Below are 26,195 nucleotides of genomic sequence, written 5' to 3' on the forward strand. Positions count from 1 at the left end.
GTTTTCCGTACCTTCTGCACCACCCCTGTCCAAGCCATCACCTTCATGCCGAACCTGTGACAGCCTCCCAGCTTGCCTGCCTGTGGCCAGGTCCATCCCTTCCACTGTGGCAAAGCGGCCTTTCCACGTGCCATCTGATTGTGTTACATCTCTTCGTAAAAGCATGCAGTGGCTTCCATTTGCTTTTAGGATAAAGATGAAACTTTATGTGACCTTGCACAGTCTTGACATTGACACAGTGCCTGTTGCGTAGGGGACCCCTTAATAGGTGTTGAGTAATGAATACACCACATCTAGCTGTTGAATACATGAATAAATCAATGAGTGGGTAGATGTATGAGTATGCCTTAGGACTTCCCTTAGGACTGTGCAAAATCTCTCTAGCCACCAGCTGTATCTAGAAGGAGTCTTCATGCCCTGACAACAGACACAAGGCTCTAATTAAAAGCTAAGTCCTACTGTGGCCCGGTGTTGTGGATCTCAGTTCACAAATCACTCTCCTCACACATCCCACACCTGATCCTTGGATTCCTTTTTCTATAACCCACCCTGGCAATGACTGGATCACCTCATGCATTTCTCTTGATGCATAATCTTATTTCTCAGGACTTAGGATTCTGGCTGTCTTCTGAATATGCTGTCATGATCTATCATGGCTGCTGTGCTCCTCCAATGTTACCCATTCCTTGGGCCCCCTCCTTTCTTTTTTTCCTCACATGGGCAGCCCCTACCTAGCTCAACCTAGGTGCACGGGAAAGACCCACACATAGCCAAGGCCCTGAACTTTTCAGATGTCTGGGTCCCTAACCCCAGAGACATTAGTTGGGTATCTCTTGGAAGGGTTCCAGAATCTGCATGTTAACTAGCACTCCAGATAATGTATTGTGCTGCATCTATAGGCCATAGAACCTACCCCAGGGATTTGCCCAGGAGTGCCTTCTGCTAATTCTCTTCTCTCAGCTCCCTGTACCTGCAGGCCGGATGGCACTTTCTTCTATGCCAAAGTCTGAAGGGTATAGCCTAGCTGTCCCTGTATGGGCACAGTGGCTCACGCCTGTAATCTCAGCACTTTGGGAGGCCGAGGCGGGCAGATCACGAGGTCAGGAGTTCGAGACCAGCCTGACCAACATAATGAAACCCCGTCTCTACTAAAAATACAAAAATTAGCCGCGTGTGGTGGTGCACGCCTGTAATCCCAGCTACTCAGGAGGCTGAGGCAGGAGAATCGTTTGAACCCGGGAGGTGGAGGTTGCAGTAAGCTGAAATGGCACCACCGCACTCCAGCCTGGGTGACAGAGGGAGACTCTGTCTCAAAAAAAAAAAAAAAGAAAAGAAAAGAAATAGCTCTCCCTCCAATACAGTGTTTCTAGAACCATGAAGTACTACCAAACTACAGTTTCATGGATAACATAGTCTAAATTCTATTTGGGACTAGAGTTTTAATAGAACAAGAAACAACGAGACTCTTTCTTCACACTGTATCGTCATTATCATGAAACACGTGATCAGTTTATACTTTACAATTCTGAGTATCCCTCACATAAAAGAACATCTTATGAAGATATTAGCATAGGTTCTGGCACAGTAAAGATGCTCAATAAATATTATTTGAATGAAGAAATGATTTAAATTTTTTCTCCTCCACCAAAAAACACCCTCTCCAATAGTTATATTAATGGGTTGCCTTTGAAATCAGGGTTGACAATTGTACAGATGTCCTCATAAGCACTTTTCCATTTTCTATATTTGGAAGTTGAAGGTCAAACACCAAGCAACTGAATCCTATCTGACTGAAAGCAGACTTACTAGTTGGGCTCAGTGTCTTGGCTTCTGATAAGATGAAATATTAATCAGACCATTGATTGTGTTTTGAAACTGTCTCTTTTTATATCTAAAAGCTATCCAAGTACACTTAAGACACCATGGCTTTCACAGTTTACTCTGAAGGCCCTACCAATCAAATGTTGGAAGAGCTTTGGTTTAAGTCAGATGACTATTTCTTTCATATTTGGAAAGATAAATGATAATATATCAGGACTGGAAAATAGCGAGGTAGCATGGGATGCTGACTCCCTCCAGTGACCCTAACCTGGAGACACTCCAGAAGAGGTGGGAGGCTGAGTCTGGAGGACCGCAGAGCCAAACTCAGCAACTAACATGGTACAGTGTGGTCTAGAGTGGAAGGCAGTCAGAGCCACTGGACTCCTTCTCTCCTATTGTTACCGTTTCCCTCCGTTGTATCTGCCTGGGGAGATCCCCTTGTACGGGAACACTAGCCCAGAGCCTAGGGCAAGTGGGGCTGGAGAGGTAACATGAGGGCAACATCAGCACCTGCTGGAATAGGAAACATGGCAGAGACACAGGCAGGCTGGCAGGAGTCTGAGCATCTTTTCCCTGCCACCACCTACAACCACCTTTCCTGAGACAGAAGTCCTGGGTAGTTCCCTGCAGGGGTGGATGATGCAGAAAGTAGGGAAAATAGAAAGTAGTGGAACAAGTATGCAATGAGGGTCTGTTCAACTGTAGAGGGAGCCCCACTCCCCAAACAGAAGGAGCCTGAAAAGCACAAGCAAGGCTTTCTACCGTCTCCCACTAAAGGCAAACACTGGAGCCAATGCCGTTGAGAGTCCCAACACAATAAAAGATGAGTTCACCAAGAAAAACAGCAAAACCCTGCTCCAGAGGAAGCAAAAGTAATGGGAAAGACAGAATAAGAATTTTAAACGAGCACAATTAATAGCCTCCAACATAAATGGGAGGACATTGGATACCTGCAAGAGGCACAAGTGACTATGAAGATAAAACTATTAGAAATAGTGTACACAGACATGTATAATTTTCCAAGTAAAAGATTTGCTGGTAGATTAAATATCAGAATGGATACAGATGCAGAAAGATGTAGTGAGCTGGAATATCAAGTCAGAGAACTCCCAAAGAAAGCATCAGGAAAGGAAAGAATGTGAGAAAAGCTAAGCAGTATGGAAAACAGAAGTAAAGCTGTCACTCTCTGCACAATCGGAGTCCTCAAAGGAAAGAAAAAAAGTGAACAGCGTGAAAACTACTTGAAGAAATAATTTTCAGAATTAGAGAAAGGTTGAGTGCTTCAGATGAAAAGGTCTCATTCAGTGTTAAACAAGATCAAAAAGGGTGGGGAAAAACAAAATTAGATACTACACAGTGAAATGTAAGAATATCAATCCTAAAGAGAAAATTGTAAAGGCTGACAGAGGGAAGAAACAGTCACCTTAAAAGGAGCAAGAATCAGATTGCTATGAGAATTCTTGACAGCAGTGGAAGAACATCTTCCAAATAGTGAAGATAAGGAACTTTGAACCTAAACATTTACATTCAGCCAATCTTTTACTTAAATGTGAGTGCAAAATGAAGATGTTTTTAATCATACTGAGTCTAAGGGAAATTTATGCCACAGTTTCACGCCCCTTTGAAAGAATTCTTGGGGGATACACTTCAAGAAGGGAAATTAATCCAGAAAGAAGCAACAAGATATTAGGAACTAAAAAGAAGTAAAGTACTGTTACCATGATACAACATGAGGTGATCTTGAAAATACTATGCTAAGTGTAAGGAACTAGTCACAAAAGGCCACATAGTATATGATTCCATTTATATGAAATGTCCAGAACAGGCAAATTCATACAGACAAACAGTAGATTAGTGATTGTCAGGGGCCAAGGGGAGTAGATGGGTAGTAACTACTAATAGGTATGGGGTTTCTTTTGCAGCGTGGTGAAAATGTTCTGGAATTAGATAGTGGTGATGGTTTCACAACTTCGTGAATATATTAAAAACCACTGAGCTGTACACTTTGAGAATAATTTTTAAATAAACAGATAAAATAAATATTAGGAAAGTCAATTTAAAAACAGAAACAAGCTGGGTGCAGTGATTCACACCTATAATCCCAGCAACTTGGGAGGCTGAGGTGGGAGGATCACTTGAGCCCAGGAGTTCAAGGCTACAATGAGCTACGATCACGCCACTGCACTCCAGTCTAGTTGACAGAGTAAGATCCTGTCTCTTAAAACAAAAACAAAAAACAGATGAAATTACTGCAAATTTGATTTTGCCACAGTACCAAAAAACAAAAAAAGCATGAGGAATGATTCTCCCTTCCACCTCCCCACCCACCAAAAATATCTATAGCAGACCAGTCTTAGAGCTCCAGAGAATAGTAACGTGCCAGGAAGGAGGGTGAAGGAAGATGAGACCAAAAATCATACCGTCTTAGTCTGTTTCCTGTTGTTTTTAACAGAGTACCTGAAACTGGGTAATTTATAAAGAAAAGGAATTTATTTCCTACCGTTCTGGAGGCTGAGAAGTCCGAGGTTAGAGGGAGCGCATCTGGCGAGACCCTTCTTGCTAGTGGGAACTCTTTATAGAGTCTTGAGGCAGTGCAGAGCATTACGTGGCAAGGGGGCCGAGTGAGCTACCATGTTAGCTCAGGTCTCTCTTCCTCTTAAGAAGCCACCAGTTCCACACCAGTGATAACCCATTAATCCATTACCCATTAATCCATTCATGGATCCAGAGACCTCATGATCTGATCACCTCTTAACATCCCCACCTCTCAATACTGCCACATTAAGAATTAAATTTCAATATGAGTTTTGGAGGAGATAGACTAACAATGGTACATATTAAGAGTTTCTTCTCATTCAGGGGAAAGATAAATTTTTATACACTTTAAGCATTGACAGGGAAAAAGAAATGTAAGTGGAAATCTAAATAAAGCTGGGGATAACCACCGGAGAAACAGCAACATCCGATGTAGGTGTGCCCAAGCATTTTTCACATATTATAATACGTATTTGTTTTTTGATAAATTATTTTCCTTTTATTTATGCCCTTTATAGTCTTAACAAATTCATATACTATATATAAATGAAATATATAGTATATAAATAAAATATATTTTATATCAGTACATAAATTTAAAATATTTTTATTCGCTATATATTTACATATATTATATTTATAAGTACACTTTATATTTAAAGTGCATTATATTTGGAGATATATTTTCTATAAATTTTATATCCAGGTAGTAAATGGAGCATTGCAAACTTTTTGGGGTTTTTGTTTTAGAGACGAGGTCTCTCTATGTTGCCCAGGCTGGCCTCGGTTCAAGCAATCCTCCTGTCTCAGCCTCATGAGTAGCTGGGATTATAGGAGCGCACTACCACGCCTGGCTCAAACTGTTATCTCTGTGTTTAATGGGGCTGATAAGCAACTAAGCCATCCTTGGATTTCTTCTTCTTGCTAACTGATATCTTTCTCGCTTGTTTCTCTGTTTTTTGTTTGTTTGTTTGATTCTCACCACTAGAAAGCAAGCTCCGTGGAGAGCATGCTCATTGCCTGCCTGTCATCTGCCTTATCCGGAATGCCTAGCATCTGCCCCACCCGCCACCCTCGTGGGTACCTTCCGTCCCACCCCCCCACACTCTTGACCGATGGCCCCACCCGACACCCTCGTGGGTACCTTCCGTCCCACCCCCCCCCCACACTTGACCGATGGCCCTACCCGCCACCCTCGTGGGTACCTTCCGTCCCACCCCCCCCAACACTCTTGACCGATGGCCCCACCCGCCACCCTCGTGGGTACCTTCCGTCCCACCCCCCCACACTCTTGACCGATGGCCCCACCCGCCACCCTCGTGGGTACCTTCTGTCCCATCTCCCCCACACTCCTGGCCGATGGCCTCACCTGCCATTCTCATGGGTACCTTCCGTCCCACCCCCCATACTCCTGGCCGATGCAGCTACGGGCTGGAAACTTCTCCCAAAAAGCCAGGCCCGTTCAGCTGGGAGCCCCCACAAAATGAGAATGAGGGGATTGAAAGTGTTTTTGTTCGAAGAGCTCTGGCATGGAGGCCACAGTCCTTCCATGAAATGTAACAAAGCGGGGCAGTCCACTCCTGAACACTTACCAGCACTGTACAGCAGAAGCTGCTTGGGATGAGCGACTGCTACAGGAGGTACGGGCTTCACCAGCTTTGCACTTTAAATGATTCCCAGCACAGCCTCTTCACAACATGCATTGTCCCTTTGCAGCAGAAAGTACGTCCAGATTCCCCCAAGCACCACCCCATCCCAGACATTCCTGTCAACACCCTACCAAGAGGGTTAGAGCCTTGCAGACAAACAGATCGGCTTGATGTGGGGAGGGGACTCAGTTCAAGCACAGCCCCTGGGGACAGAGTAGCAGATTTTTTTTCCTTTTTTTCAGATAGTGAGCATAGTACCCAATAAGTAGCAGACTGTATCAGCAGTTCAAGCTGTGTAGAAGACCGCCTTGTAGGCTGGGCACGGTGGCCTGTAATGCCAGCACTTTGGGAGGCCAAAGCGGGAGGATCACTTGAGGCCAGGAGTTTGAGATCAGCTTGGGCAACATAGTGAGACCCCATCTCTACAAAAGTTTAAAAATTAGCCAGGCGTGGTAGTGCATGCTTACAGTCCGAGTTACTGGGGAGGCTAAGGCAGAAGGATTGCTTGAGCCCAGTAGGTGGAGGCTGCAGTGAGCCATGATGGCAGCATTGCCTGGGCAACTGAACAAGACCCTGTCTCAAAAAAAATGTGTTGATTACACAAGGATAATAATGATTCCTTCCTAGGGTTGGCTATAGGGATAAATGAGAAAACATATTTCAAGTGCCTGACTGTGTCTAGCATGTTGTCAGCAGTCAATAAACAACTGATAAGTAGAATAAGAATGAATGTGCCTAGTCCAGTGTCTGCCTCATGGTTGTCACTTACCAGAAGGCAGCAGGCAGCTCTTAGGAGAAGAGAGAAACGGAAAATCCAAGTTTGAAGGAGGTGGGTCAAGAACAGCAAAGAATTGTAGAGCAGAGGGTTCTTGATAATATCTGTAAAAATAAATTTTTATAAAATAAATTCATCTGGGGAATCTCTTTATTTTGATAAAGTGATTTCTTAGTTGATAAAAAAGTCATTATAGAATTGCTTTAAAAAGTAAATCTTTTTCAAGATATCATTCCACGTATCACAATTTTACTTACACGCCACTTCCCTGAGCAAATTTATTTCTTGGAGTGACTCACATCTATATTAATATTTTAAATATCTTAATAATATAAAAATGGTGAATGGATGCTCACTACTTCCCTGGGGAAGATTAGAAGAAATTAGCTTAATTCTAGTAAGAAGGGCTTAGCATAGGCATGAGGAAGAGCATATTGGTATTAAGAGCAGTCACAAACACAACGAAATTAAATTTGTTATGTGAATACCTTCATATAAATCATTAGACACCAAAGTAGCTTCTGACTTTAACGGGCTATTTCAGAATCGAGGGAGTCGATTAGTGGAGATCCCTTGATATTCACAATTTCTATATTTTGCAAATGCACTTCCAATCTCCTTACTGGACATCTTTAGATTGGAAAGGAATCTGAATGGTCATTTCATTGAATCCTAGCACTTTCACAGGTGGCACCTGAGACCCCAGGAGGTGGAGCTGATTTGGCAAAGGTTGCACAGCCAGTTGACTATGCACTTGGGGTGGGAGACCACACCTCGTATAAAAATTTATTTCAATGTTCTCTCTGCTGTACTGTGTTATTACCACCCTTTTATGCTCTTTCACTGCTGGACTTAGTCTATTCCTTCAGCTACACCCTCTATACTAAATCCCAGTTGAACCCCAAACACCTTTCTGAGCCTCGTTGCTCAGTGTCAGTGGTCCCCAGTGGTTCAACACTTTTCTCATTCTACTTTGTCGAGACCCTAATCTTAAAGCAAAGGCTCCATCTCCTTCAATGTTACCTTTGATGGAAAATAAGTTCAACATGTTTAACAACAATATTCATGATATTTGATTCTAGTCATGAGGTGTTGCAGGTGTAACTTACGACTTTCACCATTGAAACCATAATTTCTAGAAATGGAAAGAGTAATGTGAGAAAATATTCTCACCACTGGTGAAAAATCACGTTTTCACAGGGTTTGCAAACAGGGAAATATTTGTGGTTTTGTCTCATATGTTTTGCTTTTTTTGGCAAAAGCAAAAGGCAGTTTTCTTTGCAATGAAAACGGCCTTTCGTTTTCGCCAATGCCTCACATCCATTTTTGCCAAGCAAAAAGCTGTTTTCCCAGGAGAAAACAGCTCAAGCTGAAAGAAAAGTGAAGCACAGTTTGTAAAATTTCCCTCTTAGAAAACAAAAATCACTCCACTCAATGCAAATGCCACCTGAGGGCCCTTGCATGGAGAAAGATAATGAGGGAGTTATGGTTGAACATATATGTAAACAAGCTTATCTAGAAAAAAAAAAAAAAAAGCCCAAAGTCACATGGGTGGCAGTTTTTAAATTAAGCCCAGAATTAGTAGGAGTCCAGTCTTTACCTCTGTGGTCCAAATGTGCCTCCAGAAAACTCCTAACATGCTGTTTGTTGGTTTCTGTATGTCATTTATTCTGGGATGGCTTCTGTATTAATAATGACATTTTCCATCTTGTTATTATACCATGATCCATTTTGAACTCCCCAGAATCCTCCAAATTAGGAAAGGCAGGCATTATCTCCATTTTATGTAAGTTCACCCAACATGTAGTGGCAAGGAAGGTGTGTTGCCCACATGGCTGGTTTAGACAAGGAGACTGAGGCCCGCTTGAGTTACTTTGCCAAGGTGATTTAGCGCCGGAATCTGGACCACAGTCCAGGTCTTCCGATTCTCTGTTCTTTGTGCTTCACCCTAGTGCTCTTCATAATAAACTCTGATCAGAATTTCCCAATGTGACCGTGGAATTCATTCTTATTTTCGTTCTGTTTTGTTTTGCTTTGCATTTCCCTGAGGATGAAATCTGTAAACCTTTTGATGTGTCATAGCATAGTCTCCAGCAGGCCATCATTGCTGCTAGAAAGATAACTTCATTGTGGAAAAAATCTAAAGTTTCCAGTAGCCATTCCCATTGCAAATAGATGACACAGCAACTGTCACCTTTATAGAAGTGGGCCATTTATTATATAGAAAAATAAAAAGATTGAAACCAGTTTTGTTGAACAGCAATATTTAATGAGCTATTCCTTGAGACAGCCACTGGGGATTTTTTTTAATTCCATATATTAAAACAAAAGCCGTAACCAGATTGCAAAATGACCCTCAAGTTCTTAATTTGTTTAAAATAAGACATTTTATTCTAAATTTCCACATTTATCAGAATTCTTGTTTCATAGCTTATTATTTCCCATTCAAGCAGCCACAAAAGATATAAGCAAATATTTTACATATATTTCAATCCTAGATGTGGACATTCAGGTAAATCTTGGTGTGCCGTAAACATACCTCCATTTGCCCCGCTATCCATTTAGTCCTAACCGCCCTCTCTGAATAAAAGCTCAAGTCACAGCTCCTAGGAGAGCATTAGACTTCTCTGATCTTCCGCCTTTCCCAATTTCTCCATCTGTGCTAATCTGCACAACAAAATTTACCACTTACATCACAGAAATGCACTCTTAAAAACGGTAAAGTTTATGGTAAATTTTATATGCATATTTACTCCAACCAAAAAAAAATTAGAAAAAAAGTATGGTTTTATTTTAACCAAGGCCATGTTTAAGTCTAAAGAGTTTAAAAATAAAGCACTTATATAATTTTTTCCCTTAAAAAATGTACCACTTAACTGAATATTGCCTGGATTGTTTCACATGTATAAATTAAATCTTTCTAACTCATTGAGAGAAACTTCCTGAAAGCTTAAACCATGTCTCAACCTTCTAAGTCTCTCTCAAGACTTCTAACAGTACTGTAGCACAGCAGAGCATACATTCATAATTATTGATTAAAGAGAATTTTCATAAAACACACCTCAATTTGATGCTTCTCTTAAAGGTTTCAATAGATAGGGGGAAGGCAGCTTCATGGAAAATCATAAAATCTCATCTTACTGCATTTTATCTCAAAATTCTCAATTAATACCAATTAACCACTTTTTTTTTCTTTTTTGAGGTAGAGTTTTGCCCTGTCACCCAGGCCAGAATACAGTGGCATGATCGTGGCTCACTGTAGCCTGAAGTTCCTGGGTTCAAGCTATCCTCCTGCCTCAGCCTCCTCTGTAGCTGAGACTACAGGCGCATCCTACCACCCCAGCTAATTTTTTAGTGTTTTTTTCTTTTGTAGCGATGGGGTCTTGCTATATTGCCCAGGCTGGTCTGGAACTCCTGGGCTCAAGCCATCCACCAGCCTCGGCTTCCAAAAGTGCTGGAAGTACAAGCATGAGCCACTGCACCTGGCCCCACTTTATTCTTTATTCTTCATTATGCTTCACATTTGTAAGGAGGAGATTTCACAGAAGCAAAAACAGAGCATACCCTCTGGTAGTAAACAGCAATTTGCAGTAATGAACTCTGATACCTTGGACAGCGCCTTGGCACCTTGTGTGGTTCAACATTCATTCAATTGACTGAGTGGGATATTTGATTAAGTGAGCCTTCAGACAGCAAACAACTATGAGAAGAGGAGTGGGCAGGGATGGGAGCCGCAGGAAAGACGGCAAAACAGTGATACTCAATTAGTGCATTAGTGCACTTCAGAAACCCCTAGGGTACCACTTGGAAGCCTGAGGCTTCCTGTCTCTGTATATCACAGGAGGCTGGGGGCTCCCCAGAGTCTACATCAGCCAGATGATGGCAGGACATCTGGAGCATGTCTGCCAGTGCTGAGTTGTCCCTACACTGACAAGGGGAGAGGAGGCTGGGGCCAACTCTAGCCCACGTGGCTCTGATGCGTAGAAGCTGCTTGCCTTCCAGCATGCCCTCAGTTCCGCCAGGGCAGGGTCAGTGTCTGTCCTCCTTCCCTCTCCAAAGCGAGTGTTAAGGAGCTGACATTTATCAAAATGAACAAACACCTGCTGCCAGTGACTCGTGCCCTGAATAAGGACACTCAGAAGAGCATCTAGAGAGTTTGCGATGAGAATCAGAGGCTCTCGATATTAGGAATCTCCACACACAAGCTTTCACTTGCTGTGCATGGCATTTATGATAACCAGCCATACCCCTGCAAGGAGGAAATCCTTATTTCCATGCTTTTACTCTGGGGAGAGAATGGTAAGAAAAAGTCTGCAGGTTTCTTCTTGAGGTATATCCCAGAGTCTCAGCTTTTTGTTCCTTATTTCTCATATACAGCAGTTCATTTATATTCCACTGGGCTTCTGCACACAAAATTCATCTCTGTGTGGGTGGAAGTAGCCCCAACTTACTTCCGTGCTGTTCACAGAGTTATTTTCATTATTGGTACATTATGTGCTATCTCTGAAACTCACTGTACTTGGAGAAACAAGTGTTGGACTCTGGAGGGGTAAAATCTAGTTTAATTGCCTTAACTCTCTTGTTGCCATCAGGGTAAGCATTGTTCCCCATCACCCCTCATTGCATGTCTATATCACTAAACCTGGGTCTGTACCTTCAGTAATGAAACTGGTGTGCATGGCAGGGACTTAGAATTCAAATTGTGCTCCATACCCTCCATTTCTATCATGCAACTGCAAACTAGTAAACTAATTTGGCATGTTCCTTAGCCTCTGCTGAAAAACAGTCAGATACCATGCAAGATCCTAAACATGATCTTAAACATAATTGCAAACACAAGTGAGGATTTGGCCTGGTAGGGGGGAGAGAGAGCTGGCATTTGGTGAATGCCTTCCATGGGCTACACATTTCCACCAGTCTTATTTCATTCATCATGCCCACGGTAGCTCTAGAAGGTGAATCTTGCTAACATTATCTGGTAGATTAGAAAATGGAGGTATGGAGAGGTGAAACAATTAGCCAATGTTCATGCAGCTAATCAGTGGCCGAGCCAGGATTTCAATCCAGGACTGCCTCCTTCCACATCTCCACCCTTTCTTCCCTGCTCTGCTGCCTCTCCTGGTGAATGCAGGACCTGTGAGACAGGGGCTGAGATGAAGCATCACTTGCAGTACAGCAAAATAAAAAGCCCAGTGGACCTGTTCAGGATGTCACAAATGCATTCCACGCTGCCCTACACATAATGCTGCAGTGTTCACAGAAAGAAGCAAGCCTCCTTTCCACCAAACCCCCGGGGAGGCAGCTGAGGTATAGCTGGGTCCCTACATACTCTTTCTATCATGTTCTCAGGCATTTTAAGTCATGATTAGCCTTAAATTATTCCCTAATATTAGACTCTGGTTTTCCTGCTTCCAGAGATAACAGGATATACCCAAGAGGGCTACAAAAAAATTAAAACAGCATTCCTTTTAAAACTAAGCTTTCAGAGTCAAGAACATGAAAGTTCTGTCTCGACAGGCTCTAGAAGCAGCCTGTCCAGGTCCAAATGTGAGCTCTGCCACTTACTACCTGATGGACCTTGGCCCAGTTGCTCCCCCTTTCTGTGTCTCAGTTTCCTCATCTGTGAGGGTGGGAATCATAACAGTACATATTTCACAAGGTCGTGGTGGGATTGCTCGAGTTAATGTACACGCAGCGCTAAGATGCTAGCTGACCCTTGGAAAGGGCCTGTTAGCCATTGCTGCCCTATAGGCACATCTTCCCCTTGCCCTTGAGCCAGTGACCCTTGAGAGATTTCTCCGCTTCTTCTAGATCCATGACACGGTTGACAGGACTCCTTACGAGCACTTAGACTTACTGGGCTTGGGAGATTCAGTTTTTGTTTTCTGTTCAATATGCCATTGATACAGGCCTAGGGGCCGGGCACCATGGCTCACGCCTGTAATCCCAGCACTTTGGGAGACCAAGGCGGGTGGATCACCTGAGGTCAGGAGTTCAAGACCAACCTGACCAACATGGTGAAACCCCATCCCTACTAAAAATACAAAAAATTAGCCAGGTGTGGTAGCGGGTGCCTATAATCCCAGCTACTCGGGCGGCTGACGCAGGAGAATTGCTTGAACTCAGGAGGCAGAGGTTGCAGCGAGCCGAGATTGTGCCACTGCACTCCAGCTTGGGTAATAAGAGTGAGACTCTGTCTAAAAGAAAGAAAGGAAGACAGACAGACAGAAAGAAAGAAAGAAAGAAAAGAAAGAAGGAAAGAAAGAAAGGAAGGAAGGAAGAAAAAGAAAGAAAGAAAGAAAGAAAGAGAAGGAAGGAAAGAAGGAAAGGAAGGAAGAAAGAAAGACAAAGAAAGAAAGAAAGAAAGAAAGAAAGCCTGTAATCCCAGCACTTTGGGAGGCTGAGGCGGGTGGATCAACAGGTCAGGAAATCGAGACCATCGTGGCTAACGTGGTGAAACCCCATCTCTACTAAAAATACAAAAAATTAGCTGGGCATGGTGGCAGGTGCCTGTAGTCCCAGCTACTCGGGAGGCTGAGGCAGGAGAATGGCGTGAACCTGGGAAGCAGAGCTTACAGTGAGCCGAGATCGCGCCACTGCACTCCAGCCTGGGTGACAGAGGGAGACTCCGTCTAAAAAAAAAAGGAAAAGGAAAGAAAGAAACAAAGAAAGAAAAGAAAGAAAGAAAAAAAAAACAGGCCCAGTTTCTCTCCTTTGTATCCATGGATTTATCCCTCCTTTCAGGCTTCTGTTATGTGGGAAAGGCAAGAAGGCAGTTTTCAAGGCCTTGTGCTGATAATGCCTCTGACTGAGAATAGAACCTACGTCACATCCTTCCCATTGGCCTTTCCCTGGCATCTCTCTTGACAATGCTCCATTCCATCTTACCCCCATATCCTAGGCCGTGGATGTGTTCTGTGTCCTACGATTGTCTTAGAGCCTCCAAAAGAATCACTGAAAGTTCTTGGTCTCAAGGACCTTCCAGCCTGTATCCTTTTGTTAGTCTTTCAACTTCCTTTGCGTTGACAAGAACCCTACCTATTGACTGGCTGTCTTTCTGCTGGTAATAGTCTGGCATCCATGTATATATTCAGACAAGTTTGCTGAAGTGGGCAATGTTTATTCTATCCTTGTAGCTTAATGTGGCTGTAGTTAAGAAACATGCCTGAATGTATTCCAAGACAATGATTTGTCATGTCTCTTTTCTCCTCCATTTTTACAAGTTGACATGTTTGGAAATGTGCAATGAGATGTTTTCTTAAAATCATGCTCAACATTTAAGGATGACTGGCCCACATTTGGGGGGCCACGCGTTGTTTTCAGCACAGGAAAAAATGCAAAGAACAAAGCAGACAAGTCCTCTGCTCTGGTGGAACATGCATTCTAAGGGAAGAAATGGCCAATACACAGAAGAGGACCAAACAAGCAGGATCATTTGTGTTGAGTGCTGTGGGGGAACAAAGGACAAGCAGGAGGCAGAGCAGAAAGCTGGAGGAGGCTGAACAGGGGGATCCGACAGAGAAAAAGGTGGCAGCACCAGGGCTGAGAGTAAGCACGTGGGAAAGTCCTTTTTGAAGCAGTGACATTTAAGTTGAGGCCTAAAGGGAGGAGAGAGCCAGCACTTAAAAGTCAGGGGAGGGCCGGGCGCGGTGCCTCCTGCCTGCAATCCCAGCACTTTGGGAGGCCAAGGTGGGTGGATCACCTGAGGTCAGGAGTTCGAGACCAGCCCGACTAACATGGTGAAACTTGATCTCTACTAAAAATACAAAAATGAGCCAGGCGTCGTGGTGCATGCCTGTAATCCCAGCTACTCGGGAGGCTGAGGCAGGAGAATCATTTGAACCCAGGAGGCGGAGGCTGCAGTGAGCTGAAATCGCACCACTGCACTCTAGCCTGGGAAACAGAGTGAGACTCTGTCTCAAAAAAAAAAAAAAAAAAAAACTGGGGGGGTACATTCCAGGTAGAAGCAACAGCAAGTACAAAGTTCCTAAGGCAGAGAAGACTATAATATTCAAGCCAGAGAAGGAGGGCAGGGGTACAGCACAGGATTGGAGATGTGGACAGCTGTCACATCACACAGGGCCTTGGGGACCATGGTAAGGAGGTTGCATTTGATGATGAAAACATGTCTAACATATTAGCAACTCACACCGCAGGCTGGGCTCCCCACGAAGATCCTTCCTTCCTTTCATATGGCAGACACTTCCTCCAACTTTAACAATAATTGCCTACACCAGAATTTTTCAACAATGCTAAATTAAAGAAGAAAAAGCAGAGGAAGGAAGCAAGTTTTAAAGAAACTTTGCCAATCTAGATGGAAAGGGGAAAAAATACATCTTTAGTCCCTGTGCTCCTATTTTTAAAGCTGTGGTGGCTCTCATCTGGTGTGTTAAAGATGACAAAGATTGGTCAGTGAACAGCAAATTCAGTTCCTTTGAGTAACAGTTTTAATTGCTTTAATGTGAATTCTGGGTATCGGAAAGAGAAAAGTTTATCTGTTACAGACCCATTCAAAATTCCAGACACAATTCATTAATTCTTTTAGATAAATAATGTAGTTTGTTCCTTGTTCCATGACCTGAACTTAAATTGAGATAAGACTGGGGTAGCTAATTTCTCTGTTATGCGCTAAAAAATCAGAGTCCAGTGTTAAGAAGCAAAATCTAGAGTAAAAGGGTGGCATAAATCCCTTAGATAAACTAGATATTAAATGCTTCACTCTGTATAATTTGTTAATGTAGGCATTAAATGTCATTGCCCCATTAAGAGAGTATCTATTTCTTCTAGATTGTGGTGCAAACTCTTATTTTAAATAGCTGATCAAATAGTACTCAGAAGATGAATGCCATTTAGTTTTCAAGATCTTTTATTATTTGCTTTAATTTATCTTAAGATCCTGCTCTGCTCTGTGTAACATTCAAAATGAAAAGGAAGACCACACAAGAACGTGCACTGTCCCCACCACAGTGAAGAGAGGAAAAAGAGAAACCCCTTGACTTAGGAATACGAACTTTCTCCCCGGCAGATTTAATTAAATATCTAAGTGTTAATAAAGCATTTGTCAGTGGACTATTTAATTACTTTGAAAGCAATTCACTCCCCCACAATTCATTTTCCAGATGAGAAAGTGGAGAATCACAATGATTTAGGGAATAATCTCTAGCACAATGCATTTTGTAATCTCTAGCCAGGAAGAAAACATCTTACTTTGTTTTCTTTCTTATAAAATTAATGCTAATCATTGTCCTTCCGCATATTTGAAGCCTGGAAGTGAAGATCTCCTCAAATTTAGAGAAAAAAAAAATCACTTTCCTAACAGCTCCTCTTAGAACAGGCTCCAAATTGCAAAATAAAAATTACAGCATATATCTCTTCTCTGTATTTATATCTTCTGTATTTACATCAGAAGTGAATTTTAATTTAAGAGGCACAGCAACTTGTATTTTAAGAACAAATTAGCCTCATTAGCTAGTGCAAAATGCTGCTCCTCCAGCTATCATTTTGAGATCCTTAAAAATTAGATTTATCTTCCCTTTGCCATCAGAAGCCAATCCTCAGATTAAATGACAGCCTTCAGCCACACATAGAGCTAATATTGGCAGATCAGTTGTTGCTTTTGGTCACTGCCTTTGCAGACATCCAAGTACTAAAAAGGAGGAAAAGCGAAGCCATCTGACACCAGCATTTGTCTGGGGAGCGTTACTAAAACCAAATTTTAAAATGGCTCCTTCTGAGAGGAACTTTGCAGAGGAACAAGCATCCAGGAAGCTTTCTGGGGTCCTGACAGATGAGCAGTTCCACTTAATTCTTCAGTGTTGAAGGGTCGTGGTCAGGGTAAATCTAATGGCTTTGGAATGAAAAGTATGATAACAATGTAAACTCATTTGTTTTTCAGCCATGGCCCTTCTTTCACTCCCCTAAAAAGACACTTTAATAATCTCATAGCCAGTTTCCCTCCTTGCAAATTTTAGTTCTCCCTTGTAAACTACAGTATATACTTTCACACTAATTACACTTCAATAATTCTTGAGTCTCCTAGAAAAAAGATCAGGAAAACACTCTTCCATTTCAATGCTCCATTCCTGTTACTTTTAGGCCCAATCACACAGTCCATTTTTCTCATAAATCAGCCCATTGTGTTAATCACTTTTGTTGCTTTATGCTGATTTCCCTCTAGTTCTTCTATGTCTGTCTGCTCCCAGGATACACAGATCTGAACGCAATATTCCAGGTGTGTCTTTGCCAAATGCACTAAATTACTCCACCTTTCCCTCATGACGTGATGTCTCTACACATACAGCCCCAAATCACATTAGCGTCTGTGGCATATTGCAAACTCGTCGAATTTGTTGTCCAGTCTCCCCCGGTCCCACTGGCATTACTGTGTTCTGGATTTTTCCCTCTCGCTGGTTACCTTTACAGCTTTTCCCCTCTCTAAATCATTGAGGTTACACCTGTCTGACTTAATTCTCATTTCGTTTGATCCTTTCTATATTTTTAACCTCAGAAACCCTGTGTAGCATTTCTCTTTATTCACTGGTGTGTTTCCAATACTTCCTGATTTAATTTCATCTGCAAATCTAATTAACATGCTGTTTACTACATTTTTTTTTTCACGTTAGAAATGGACATGCTCAGGAAAAAAACAGCACTAACAGGGATTCCCGGGGCCCTTCTCAGCTCCTCTCCTACTGGGATAGCCTCAGAAAGTGCAATTAACTTTCTCCGGCCCAGGGGATGACTGTTTCAGCCACTTTACACCATTTTGATGGACAGCTGTGTCTCTACCCTAATCAGCCAATTTGGAGATAGAACAATTACAAAAGGCAGCAATTACGGAATGCAGTCTGTCATTGTGAAGAAGGAGGTTGAGAGAAGGAAGAGGAAAGAAGAAATGACCCAAATTCAGAGTCAGATGCTAAAAAGATTTCAACCCTATTGAGGGAGTGGACCCAAACAGGGGACTCTGAGAAGCAACGAAACTCCTAGATTCAGGGAGGGGAAAATGCAGACCTGCTTTTCTAGTAAACCTCCAGCCCATCTCCCAGATTTCCAGTAATCAAAGACCAATGATTGTTTTTTGTTGTTCTTAAAGATTCCAAGAGTTTCTTAAAATCATGCTCTGCTATTTAAACAATTACTCTTAGGCCAGGGACAGTGGCTCACACCTTGTAATCCCAGCATTTTGGGAGGCCAAGGCAGGCGGATCACCTGAAGTCAGGAGTTCGAGACCAGCCTGGCCAACATGGTGAAACCCCGTCTCTACTAGAAATACAAAAATTAGCCAGGTGTGGTGGTGCGCGCCTGTAATCCCAGCTACTCAGGAGTCTGAGGCAGGAGAATCACTTGAACCCGGGAGGCAGAGGTTGCAATGAGCCAAGATCATGCCATTGCACTCCAGCCTGGGTGACAAGAGTGAAACTCTGTCTCAAAACAACAACAGGAACAACAAAACAATAAACAATTATTCTTAAGGTGTTGTGTTATCTCTCTGATTTTTTGTTATAATTTAAGTATAATCCACTTTGTTTTTTAAAGTAAATAAGATGACTGGCAAGATCTGTTTCAGAATAATTACAAATCATAGGGCTTTGAAGAGATGTCCTTTTACTGTTTCTTCTTTGGGCTCAGTACTTTCAAATTCTTGATCTTTTGCTATTCACTTTAGCAATTGTCTCAAAAGCAACACATACTTTCTCCATATCCAGTGAAAAGATCTAAAAGTGGGATACTAACCAATAAGAAAATATTATTTCCCAATTTTAATGGTTACGGTCTTATCAAAAGATTAGAAAAACATCATAAGAAACATAATATGTATCTCCATTTAAATATGTATTTAATTAGAATGCTTTCTAATTAAATGTATTTTTAATATGGAAGCAGAAGAACAAAAAAGGCAATATGTTTTTTAAAATCAGGTCTCTGGCAGGAGTCATGTTGGAAACTTATGGAGCTTAATAAAGAAGTCCTTCCCAACATAGATTGTACAAACATCAGGAAGGAGAGAGAAACAAACTAAAAGGATTGGTTGCCAGGGAAAACTTTTTCATATTTTTGGGGGAGAAAATCACATTACAGGATCTATTGAATATTTTACAAAAGTCTTGTACCTTACCTCTCTCCAACTTTCTTCCCTTCTTATAAAATAAGGAAAATGAAGTAGGAAACTACATAAAAATCCAGCTTTCCTGTGAGTATAAAAAAGGAAGAAAAGGGTTATAGACAAGAGATGCCCAAGAGAGACAAGAATTATGAAGACAACCAAATGTTCTCTATCAGGTAAGCTGAAAACAGATTGTAGAAAACTTTTGACACCAAACTTTCCTGGAACCCTGAAGCAAGTGAGTGTGCTCAAACTGGAAGTTTCCACAACGCCTTGGACAGACCCAGGCTTCAGAACATCTGTAGGTGAAACGAAACTAAACATTTTCTCAAGAACAAAATGAGGTAAGTCCAAATTAGATTGAGCATTGACTGTGCTTACTGGCTTTGTCCTTTCTTGGACATAAGATATCTGCTCTCTTCCTATCTCAGCTTTCTCATCTGTTAAATCTACTCAAATATCCTCTCCCACTGGATTATAGTAATGATCAATTGAATTGATGTAAGTGAAACCTCAAACTTCATGCAGAAATAAGACATTTTTCCTAATCAAGATTTCACAAAAAGGCCGAGCACGGTGGCTCAAGCCTGTAATCCCAGCAGTTTAGGAGGTTGAGGAGGGCTGATCTCCTGAGCTCAGGAATTCGAGACCAGCCTGGCCAACATGGTAAAACCCTGTCTCTACAAAAAATACAGAAGTTAGCTGGGTGTGGTGGTGTGTGCTTGTAATACCAGCTACTCGGGAGGCTGAGGCAGGAGAATTGCTTGACCCTAGGAGGCAGAGGTTGCACTGAGCCGAGATGACGCCATTGCACTCCAGCCTGGGCAACAGAGCAAGACTTTGTCTCAAAAAAAAAAAAAAAAAAAGATTTCTCAAAAAATGGCCAGGCTTGATGGTTCATGCCTATAATGCTAGCAATTTAGGAGGCCAAGGCAGGAGGATGACTTGAGCCCAGGAGTTCAAGACCAGCCTGGGCAACATAGTGAGATCCTGTCTCTCCAGAAAATTAAAAAAAAAAAAAATAGCTAGGCATGGTGGCCCATAATCCCAGCTACTTGGAAGGCTGAGGTAGGAGGATAACGTGAGCCCAGGAGTTTGAGGTTGCAGTGAGCTATGATCGTGCCACCACACTTCAGCATGGGTGACATGCTGCCTCTTTAAAAAAAAAAAAAAGAAGAAGATTTCACAACAACTTGAAATGTTTTATTGTTACTGAGAGTGTTTATGGTTACTATTACTCACCACTGGAAAAACATTCAATTCTGTATTTATTAATCCTAAACCAATGACATTAACACTTCCATTTTCAGACAAGGGAACAAATAAGGATTAAAAATATTTAAAATATTCAAAATGTCTATTTAATACTTCATTGCATATAATTCTGATTCTATTTATTCAGTAACAATCTATTTGGAACAATCAAACTTAGTATGCATTTTTCATAGGATTTCAATTATGAATGTTCATATTTTGGAATTATCCTATCATTTAACTGCTTCTAAGTAGTTTGCTATATTCCCATGTATTCTACTTCTTTTCTTTTCTTTTTTCTTTCTTGTGTTTTTTTTTTTTTTTTTTTTTTTTTTTTGAGATGGAGTCTCACTCTGTCACCCAGGCTGGAGAGCAGTGGCACAATCTTGGCTCACTGCAACCTCCACCTCCCAGGTTCAAGTGATTCTTGTGCCTCAGCCTCCTGAGTAGCTGGGATTACAGGTGCCCACCACCTTGACTCACTAATTTTTGTATTTCTAGTAGAGATGAGGTTTCACCATGTTGGCCAGGCTGGTCTCGAACTCCTGACCTCAGGTAATTCACCCACCTTGGCCTCCCAAAGCGCTAGGATTACAGGCGTGAGCCACTGCGCCTGGCCCATGTAGTCTATTTATGACCACATACTTATTGCCAATGATGTGAGGTAAAAAGCAAGTCATGCAATACTGACTATATTGAAATTACCAAACATTTGATAGTCATAGTTGAACTGCCAAGCAATGAATGATACAGCAGTATAGTTAAGTTCATTTAGCCACTAGGATTCCTGCAACAACTGGATCAACCATTTTTAGACTGGTTACATATCAACGAACAGTTGATGAACTTTGGTTGCAAATATGACTAAAATTACCCAGACTACAAATATTTACTCTGATTACTGCAATTGTTAACTGATCATGTATTGATCTAACCTAGTATTCATTGGTTAACCTGCAAATGGCCATGCATACAGATGCACAAAGTGTGTTATAATTTAGTTTTAACCTCCAATGACATATAGGCAAGAAAAATACATGTAAAATGTGCTATGAAAAAATTCCAGATATATGTGTTTGTGTATGGAAAGTTGGTATTGCCCATTGGAAGTTTGGTAATAAAATGAATATCAAAGAATATTTGTTAACAATTGAAGGACTCCCTGGTGATTATACAAAGAGATTGAGATAAAATTAGCAATATCCATATGTGAAAAGAAGCTTGAAAACAGATGAATACAGTCTTAAGCATCAAAAATATATACCAGCTGAACGCATTGAGCAATCTTAGCACCACTAAACATGGGATGACTAGGTATTATTTGCCCCGTAATGTGTTGCAATAGGAAATACACAGCACCAGCTATGAAGTATTCTTGCCTAAAAAATTGAACTTGAATCCCAACAAGCCTAGAGATCTAAATACCAATTCACAGGAAATACAGGAGATGAAAGACCAGCTTAAATGTCTTTACAAGCCAACAACGGGCCAAACTCAGAATGCAAGGCACTCTATGGACAAATGACCTGGTTTATATAACTAATCAGTAACCATGAAAAAAAGAGAGAAAATAAACCATAGAGCCATTATCAGAACCTCGTTTGGTTCCTGATTTGAACAAACAAACTGTACAAATGTACCACTGAGACAAACAGAGGACTCTGAGGCTAGACTAGGAATTAGATGATGTTGAAGAAATATTATTCTGGGTTGTTGTGTGTTTTTAATTGCCCTTGCCCATTAAAAATGAACATTGAAGTATTTCAGGGTAAAATGACATTTCAAATTTACTTTAAAACACTCCAGGAAACTGGGGAGAAAATATGTGTGTGGATGGCAGGGAGAAAGATGAGACAAAGTTAGCAAAATGTTAGTAATGGTTAAACCTACGTGATGGGTACCTGAGTCTGTCTACTATCTACTTCTTTAGTATGTTTTACATTTTTTCACACTGAAACATTGTTAAATGAGTAAATGAATCTACACTCCATTTAATTGTTTATTTACATAACACGGTGATAGATATCAGCACAGTAGTTTAGGGGAAGAGATGGCAGCTTAAATCTTGATTTGCCTGCAAGTTCTAAATCATGAATCTTCAGTAAGTTCAATTTTAAACTGTAGTGAAACAATAGCCCAATAATCTCCATACAGGACTACTCTGGTTTTCATTAAAAACAAAACAAAAAACACCGAATTCTTACTTATCTCTCTTTTCCTCTTTTCCCACTTCCAGCAGACTCACAAGAATGAGTTGCTTTACAGCTACATCATTGTGTCTTCATAACCATCCCACAGCCCTCCTGGTGGGGCAAGGGAGGGAAAACAGTGCCTTAGCACAAACAGGCTCATTGCTAACATGCCTAGGGGCTATGTCTGATCCATGAATTGATGCTTTTCATTCAAAAAAGAGCTGGGGCTGGGGTCTTGTTAGGGGTCTGTAGCTGGTGCATCAGGAGAATGCAGAGAAAGCGGAAGAAGATGAGGTCTTAAAATTAATATATAAATTTCCCTTTAATTTTGTTTTGCTTTTGTAGATGGTTTTATTTTAGGTAAATAGGCTTTACTTTGTTCACCACGTCTCCAACACAGTTATTTTTTAAGCCTAGGAAAAAAAATGTATTCCAGTTTACCATAGGCAGAAAAGACAAGCTGCCCCATATGAAGGTGCCCCCGTTCACATCCCGTTGCCATAAATCCCAGCTCACATAGTACTCAAAAGCCCTCCAGGGATAGCAGAGAGGTGTAATGCAGAGCAACCATTTGAAGGGTGGAAGAAAAGCACATCCTGATGTCTTGGAGCTAAGAGAAGGAAAAGGATATTTACACAAGATGAGACACCAATACATTGGGAAGTTCAATGTGCTTAGAAATAGACAGTGGCTGGGACAAGTATAGGGGAATCAAATTGCTCCAACAGATTGCATGTTTCATGCTTAATTTTCATTTAATTCCTGAAGACAGCAGGCGCTCAAGGGAATGACTCACCCTCATCCTCAATCTTCAGAAGAACTTTTGCTGACCCCTCAAACATCAAGGCCTAGAAATATCCTTATTTGCTCCCTTGGATTGGTCATTTTCCATAAAGTACTTATTGATGAGGAGAAACGTTCATTTGAGATTCAGCCACAGAGTAGTGTTTCAGACCAAGGAAGATGTACAGGGTGGACATGTCCAGCCTCTTCCTCTGAACTGATTTATCTCTCATCATCTTTGTGCCCTGAGGGAACAGGAAGCCCTCTCACCACCTCCTCCATCTCCTAGCTGATCTATGTCACAAAAGTACAATTAACAAATTAATGTATCTGTTTTAAGCAGAAACATTTTTGTCAGCTCAGTCAAGAAATGAAGTAAAGTTAAGTGATAGAACTGAAGTTCTGAATAATAAGAATAGTTTTGTTGGGTTCAACATGAGGTTATAACAAAGTAGAAGTAATGGAGAAACTACAATCAGATATGTTTAAATGCCTTCAACTTATTGGGTTTTTTAATTAAATAAGGTAATATATGCAGGGCCAACTGGAAATAAAGACAGCATGTTGCTAATGGTCAAGAACTGGACACGAGGGAGAATTAATTAACCCTTAATGTAGTGGCTCCCCAAAAGTCTCCAAATACATCTAAAACATTCACTGTGCTGCAATGATCATGAATAGAAGCTGATTTATGGTGCTGATTTAGTTCAATATTAACTGGAAAATCTAAATAATTATGAATTTCCTTGGGGACATAGAGTAGGTGACATCCAACCAGTTTTTCTCATTTATAATTTCCCTTGGGGGAAAGAAGCTAGCTAAAATATATGTATAAAATTTAAGACTTCAAGGAAGACTGAGGCCTGATTTGTTTTGTTTCTTCCTAAGAGAAGTTTAGTTATTATTAGTGAGGGTGATTTTTTTAAAATTCTGAATATTGATATTTCATAGACCATAGGTTCATTTTTTCAACAAGAGTTTGTGGGGTACCTACTATGTTCAAGAGCATGTGCTTCTAGATTTAAGAATCCATTATTTAATCCCTTGTTTAGTTTTTATTATTTTTAACAAGGTAATCGCTTTTAGCCTTCCTGTGACATGACTAGACTTTAGTGACAATAATAATATTAGAATAATAATTTCTAGCCACTAACAAAAAAGTTGCTTTGTTCTTTCAACTTTACATCTGATATTAAATGTCATTGCCCAAAAGATTAAACTATATTGTATTTTTATTCAAGCCCAACTTACAGCATTTTAGAGGAAATTAGAGCCAAGTCCCATTGGTATTTGAAAGTGGCAATATCATGATTTCTCCATATTTTGTATTCCAGCATTTTTTCTCTTTTCCCAACCTGTTCTGTAGACAGGTTTCCAATTTTGTACCACATCTTCAAGTGTGATTCTACAGAAAATTTTATATAATTGGGGAATACTCATGATATTTCAGAAACAAATAACCCTCTAAGTTGATAACAAATAAATTTTGGTTTAAATGCAAAGTGTACTTTCATTTCCAAAAATCTGACCTTTATTTTTAACAAAACTCCTATGAAGAAGTCCCATTCATGAATTTTATCTATATCATAACAAAAATATCTAATTGCCTCTTCTATGAAATCTGTATTTATCAATTATGGCTTTCTCGGGGAAATTCTAATTTGCAAAAATGCTCCATATTCCAAGCTTTAACAGTTGGAGGTGGATGTCCTTAAGGATGGAGGGGAAAAAAGTTCTTTTTTAAATGGCACATTTACTAATTATAAAATGCTCTTATCTCTCTGCAGCCAAAGCCAAAATGAACATGTGCCTTGTACTAAGAAATCCCAGGATTGTCACAACTTGTGCCAGCTGTTGAGGTTGTGACACCTGTGCCAGCATCGCCAGCTCTGCCCACTGTCATCTGTTCCAACTGTTCCATCTGCACTGTTTGTACCAATTCTCCCATTTCTGCATCTGCACCTTCTGCAGAAACGTTTCCAACAATGCCAGCTGTGTCATTGGTGCCAAATATGCCAGATGTTCTATTTGTCCACCCTGGGCCAAATCAATGCAGTTTTGTGCTCATTAGTTTTAGCTGGTAGATTCTATTTTACAATTTTTTGATTTGTATTTTGATTGAATCCAGGCAAAATCCCCCTTTCAACGATTTTGTGTCTATCTATCCATCTCTTTGCAACCCCAACTTTATATCTGACAACATGAAGTTGGTCAATGTTATTCTGATCTTATTAAACCAGCCCAATATTAAGTGTGGTAGGGCATTTCCTACCGTGTAAGACTATATATCGCAAAAGCCATGCAACATAGGAATAAGTTGGCAAAGTAATTAAAAAAGAATACACTTGGTTCTGATAAACAAATTGAGAATGCTCAGAAATCAATATGTTGAGCCGATTAGAGTCATCTATGGCATAATGTCCTATTAAGCTGCCTGTTTATTGGTCTTTTAATTGACGGAGTTATAATGCGGATTAATGTTTATGTTACAGACTCCCATTTTCTGGGTTCTGCTCTAGAGAGTATTAACCAAGAGTGCACACGGGTGGTAGGGCCAGACCTCCTGCCCTTGCTGTTTCCCGGTAGAACTAAGCAAGCTCAAAATCTGGTCCTCCGGCTTGAAGCTAGCTTCTCTCTCCTCTCCCAAATGTCAACTCTGCTGCTGCCAGCACAAGCCATTCTTATTCATATGCAATTCCAGCTTTACAGTTGAAAAAAAAAGTACTTTCATACTCACAACCCTAATATTCTCCATCACCACACACCAAAAAACAGCGTTTTTTTCTTTTCCTTTCTCATTCAGGGAAGTCTTTTTAAGGCATCCTAACATTCATCTCTGAATTTTAACCCAAATTCTTTCTTCTCAAATCATTTGCAGATGTGGAGGCTGAGCCCGGCGTTTGCCATCTGAAAAGCAATGGCTTACCAGGAATGGGGGGTCCAGAGGACACGAGGCTACCTCCTATTTGCCCACCCTGGATCATTTAACTTGGCTCTTTCCAATAGTGAAAATTGCATCCATACACTAATGCTTGAAAGTGTTAATGATAACATTCTTGACAATGGATAATAAGTCAGCT

The 26,195-nt window shown here is 41.0% G+C and overlaps 1 long non-coding RNA gene across 1 annotated transcript; it reads left to right on the top strand.

Annotated features, from left to right (window-relative positions):
- Window positions 1-5,716: 5,716 nt before the first annotated feature.
- LOC129532231 (uncharacterized) lies at window positions 5,717-25,351 on the top strand. The gene is made up of 3 exons (XR_008677877.2): window positions 5,717-5,996; window positions 18,934-19,062; window positions 24,903-25,351. It is a non-coding gene; the product is annotated as an uncharacterized lncRNA (long non-coding RNA).
- The last annotated feature ends 844 nt before the right edge of the window (window positions 25,352-26,195 follow it).

Source organism: Gorilla gorilla, chromosome 1 (assembly GCF_029281585.2).
Source record: "Gorilla gorilla gorilla isolate KB3781 chromosome 1, NHGRI_mGorGor1-v2.1_pri, whole genome shotgun sequence".
Lineage (NCBI taxonomy): Eukaryota > Metazoa > Chordata > Mammalia > Primates > Hominidae > Gorilla > Gorilla gorilla.